Consider the following 5352-nt stretch of genomic DNA (forward strand, 5'->3'; position numbering starts at 1 on the left):
TCTTGCTCCTCTGTGCTCTAGACCACCAGACTTTATCCTCTGCCCTGACACTATGCTGACTAGAACATTGGGCTTTGCTGTATACCTAATAATTGTACACTGAGGACTCCAGACCTTGCTATCTACCTTGGTGCTTAATACAGTACATAGCACATGGCATGCACTTAATAAATGGTTTTTCATTCAGTCAGTCATTCAATTCAATTCAATAAACAATTTTATTAAATAACTTCTATGTTTCAGGCATTGTCCTACGGGCAAAGAACACAAAGACAAAAATTAAAACATTTCCTGTGATGTGTTCATGGAGCTTACTTTCTACTGGTGAAAGTGATCTATGAAGAGATAAGTAAATACTCAATATATGCAAAGTAAATGCAAATTTGGGAGGAGGAGAGTTGTGCAGAAGGGCTAACTACTGGAGGATCAGGGGAAGTGTAATGAAAGAGGTGGCATTTAAGGAGATCCTTGAATAGACCAGGGGATTACTAGAGACAGAGGTGAGGAGGGAGAAGTTCCAGGCATGGTCAATGGCATAGACAAAGGCATGGGGGCAGGAAATAGGAATCATGTAGAGAGGACAGTAAATAAATCATTTCAGCTATAGTGTAGTGGGGAAGAGGACAATATCAGCCCGGACAGGTAGGTTGGAGCCAAGGTACTAAGGGCTATGTATGCCCAATAGAGGAGGGTTTTTTTTTTTCATTTTACTTTTGAGGTTCTCTAACCACTTCAACCTTCTTGAGCATAGGAATGAAATGGTCAGACTAAGGCTTTAGGAATATAGATTTGGCAACTATGTAGGTGATGGATAGAGGAGGGGAGAGAGTGGATACAGGGTGGCCAATGAGGGGCTATTGTAATAGTCCTGGTGAGAGGTGATAGAGAGCCTCAACTAGAGTAATGGCTCTTCTAGTAGAGAGAAGAGGATTCATACAAGAAATATTGTGCTGATCAAATCAATAAGATTTGGTGACCATGTGAATATGGTGGTAGTGGGAAGAGTTGAGAATGGGTCCGGGGTTGTAAACTTGGGTGACTAGAAGAATGACAGTATCCTCTGTAGACCTATTATATGATCCCTATTTTTAGATGTTAGGGAAAAGTATGAGCTTAGAAATGAAGCTTTTGGTTTCTTAAATATTTTTTTTTATTTTATTTTCATTTCATAATTTGCTTCCTCTTTCCAGGACTCACCTGCCCATTGAGAAGGCAAGAAATATAATGCCCATTATACATATGAAATCATGAAAATGTATTTCTTCATTATCAATCATGTTGCAAAAAACCCCCGAAAACCAAGAAAAATAAAGTGAAAAAATTTGCTTCAATCTGTGCTCAGAATCTATCAGTTCTCTCTCTCTCTCTCTCTCTCTCTCTCTCTCTCTCTCTCTGAATCCTTTGGAATTGTTGATCATTGATCATTGTCAATGATTATTGTGTTGGTCAGAATGGCTAAGTCTTTGACAGTTATTGCTGTTACTGTGTACAATGTTCTTCTGATTGTCCTCACTTCACGTTGTACCAGCTTATATGTCTTCCCAGGTTTTTCTTAAACTACCCCCCTCAACATTTCTTATAGAACAATAGTATTCCATCATAATCATATACCACAACTTGTTCAGCCATTCTCTAATAGATCCCCTCAGTTGCCAATTTCCTTCTACTACTAAAAGAGCTACTATAAATATTTTGTACATATGGTCATAGTATTACTAGGCCAAAATGTATGCACAGTTTTATAGCCCTTTGGGCATAGTTCCAAATTGTTCTCCAAATGACTAGACCAGTTCACAACTGTACTAGTACCTACTTTGCCTCATTCCCTCCAGCATTTTTCATTTTCCTTCTCTGTTCTGTTAGCCAATCTGATAGCTGTAACGTGATACCTTAGAGTTGTTGTTGTTTGTTTATTTATTTGGTTTTTTGGTGAGGCAATTGGGGTAAAGTGACTTGCCCAGGGTCACACAGCTAGTAAGTGTCAAATGTTTGAGGCCGGATTTGAACTCAGGTACTCCTGACCCCAGGGCCAGTGCTCTATCCACTGTGCCACCTAGCTGCCCCCTTAGAGTTGTTTTGATTTGCATTTGCCTAATCTCTAGTGATTAAAATCATTTTTTCATGTAACTTGATAATTTTGATTACTTCTACTGAAAACTTATTGTTTATATCCTTTGACCATTTATCAATTAGAGAATGACTCTCATTTTATAAATTTGACTAAGTTTCTTATATATTTGAGAAATAAGACCATTATTGGAGAAAATAAAATTTCCCCAGTTTCCTACTTTCTAATTTTGGCTGCATTGGTTTTATTTGTTCAAGGACTTTTCAATGTATTCTTTTTTAAAAAATAAAAGGATTTTATTATTTTCCAGTTACATGTAGAGATAGTTTTCAACATTTGTTTTTATAAGATTTCCAATTTCAAATTTTTCTCCCTCCCCCCTGTCCCCTAGACAGCAGGTAATATGATACAGGTTTTATATATATTACATATATATAATAACATCAAACATATTTCTGCATTAGTCATGTTATAAGAGAAGAATCAGAGCAAAAAGGAAAAACCTCAAAAAAGAAAAACAACAGCACCAAAACCAAAAGAAATGGTATGGTTCAATCAGCATCCATACTCCACAGTTCTTTTTTTTTTCTGGATTTGGAGATCCTTTTCCATCATGAATCCTTTGGAACTTTCTTGTACCATTGTATTGGTGAGAAGAATCTAGTCTATCACAGTTGATCAACACATAATGTTGATGATACTGTGTACAATGTTTTTCTGGTTCTGCTCATCTCAGTCAGTATCAGTTCATTTAAATCCTTCTAGGTTTCTCTGAATTCCTCCTGTTCATCACTTCTTACAGCACAATAGAATTCCATTACATTCATATACAACTTGTTCAGCCATTTCCCAATTGATGTGCAACCTCTCAATTTCTAATTCCTTGTCACCACAAAAAGAACAGCTATAAATATTTTTGTACATGTGGGTCCTTTTCCCTTTTTAATGATCTCTTTGGGAAAAAGACCCAAAAGTGGTATTGCTGGGTCTAAGGATATCCAAAGCTTTATAGTCCTTTGGGCATAATTCCAAATTGCTCTCCAGAATGGTTGTATCAGTTCACAGTTCCACCAACAATGCATTAGTGTTCCAATTTTTCCACAGCTTCTCCAACATTTATTATTTTCCTTTTTTTGTCATAATAGCCAATCTGATAGGTGTCAGGTGGTACCTCAGAGTTTTTTTAATTTGCATTAAATGTATTCTAATTAAAAGGAATGAAGCTTTTGAGTTCCATTTTGTACTTGAACAGATTACATAAATAAGACAGAACCAAAATAATATAGGAACTCAGTTTTTGATAAATCCACCATCACAAACACCCAGGTGAATTGATTTCTTTTTTGACAAGAATTACCTAGAAAACTGGAAGGTTGTTTGGCATAAAATCAATTTAGAATAGCATCTTATGTCATGTGTCACAATTTTTTTTTTTCCTCATTAAACTGTTTTAATGGTCTCAAAATTCTGTGACAGATTTTTGGTCAAGTTGTTTCCATTTAAAAATTACTGATTTTAAAAACTAATAACTTAAAACTGCCACGAAACAAGTGGTCCACAAAAGCATTCCTTTCCTCCTGAAGCTTTTATGATGCATTGTAATCATTAACCAGTCTTTTACTATTAAACTTAAATGGCCAATTGAGACAAACAGTTCTTCCACCACTGATTAAGACTGGGGTGGCAGGTGTTGTACAGAATATTCATTTAGCCTTCTGGGCCTGCTGGGCAGATTTTGTGACCTTGCCAGCTCCAGTAGCCTTCTTGTCAACTGCCTTGATGACACCAACTGCAACAGTCTGCCTCATATCACGAACAGCAAAACAACCCGGAGGAGGATAATCAGAAAAGCTCTCCACACACATGGGCTTGCCTGGAACCATGTCAACGATGGCAGCATCACCAGATTTCAGGAATTTAGGGCCATCTTCCAGCTTCTTACCAGAACGACGATCAATCTTCTCCTTCAGTTCAGCAAATTTGCAAGCAATGTGAGCAGTGTGGCAATCCAGTACAGATGCATACCCAGCACTGATTTGGCCTGGATGATTCAGGATGATGACCTGTGCAGTGAAGCCAGCTGCTTCCACAGCTGGGTCATTCTTGCTATCACCAGCCACATTACCACAGTGGACATCTTTGACAGACACGTTCTTGACATTGAAACCAACATTATCCCCAGGCAGAGCCTCACTCAGAGCTTCATGGTGCATTTCAACAGACTTTACTTCAGTTGTAACATTGACTGGGGAAAAGGTGACCACCATGCCTGGTTTCAGAACACCAGTCTCCACTCGGCCAACAGGTACAGTACCAATACCGCCAATCTTGGAGACATCTTGGAGGGGCTTGTCGGTTGGACAAGTTGGTGGCAGGATGCAATCCAAAGCTTCAAGCAGTGTTGTTCCATTAGCATTGCTATCCTTACAAGTGACTTTCCATCCCTTGAACCAAGGCATGTTAGAGGTTGGTTCCAGCATGTTGTCACCATTCCAACCTGAAATTGGCACAAAAGCTACTGTGTCAGGGTTGTAGCCAATTTTCTTAATATAGGTACTGACTTCCTTGACAATTTCCTCATATCTCTTCTGGCCGTAGGGGGTCTTGGTGGAATCCATCTTATTGACACCATAATCAGTTGTTTCACACCTAGTGTGTAGGCCAGAAGGGCATGCTCATGGGTCTGCCCATTCTTTGAGATACCAGCTTCAAATTCACCAACACCAGCAGCAACAATCAGGACAGCACAGTCAGCCTGAGATGTGCTTGTAATCATGTTCTTGATAAAGTCTCTGTGTCCTGGAGCATCAATAATGGTCACCTAATACTTGCTGGTCTCAAATTTCCACAGGGAGATATCAATAGTGATACCACACTCACATTCAGCCTTCAGCTTATCCAAGACCCAGGCATATTTGAAGGAGCCCTTTCCCATCTCAGCAGCCTCCTTCTCGAACTTCTCGATGGTTCTATTATCAATTCCCCCACATTTGTAGATGAGGTGACCAGTAGTGGTGGACTTGCCAGAGTCTACGTGTCCAATGACAACAATGTTAATGTGAATCTTTTCCTTGCCCATTTTTGTGGAGGTTTAGCGATGGTTTTCACAACACACCACACACGGGGCGAATTCCACGGGTGGCGCCCCTCCCCTAGTCCGTGGCATTGTCTGCTCCGGAGGGGGGGCGGGGACCCAGCCTTAGCCCCGCAGGGGCTCAGGGCTCTGGGCTGGCTATGGAGGCTAGACAGGGAGGCACGGCCAGGCCCCAGTCCCTTTCTTTGTG

General features: G+C 39.9%; 1 pseudogene; it reads right to left on the reverse strand.

The window, feature by feature from the left end:
• Positions 1-3756: 3756 nt before the first annotated feature.
• On the reverse strand, positions 3757-5150 carry LOC122751585 (annotated as a pseudogene).
• Positions 5151-5352: the final 202 nt, after the last annotated feature.

This window comes from Dromiciops gliroides, chromosome 3 (assembly GCF_019393635.1).
Source record: "Dromiciops gliroides isolate mDroGli1 chromosome 3, mDroGli1.pri, whole genome shotgun sequence".
Taxonomy (NCBI): Eukaryota; Metazoa; Chordata; class Mammalia; order Microbiotheria; family Microbiotheriidae; genus Dromiciops; species Dromiciops gliroides.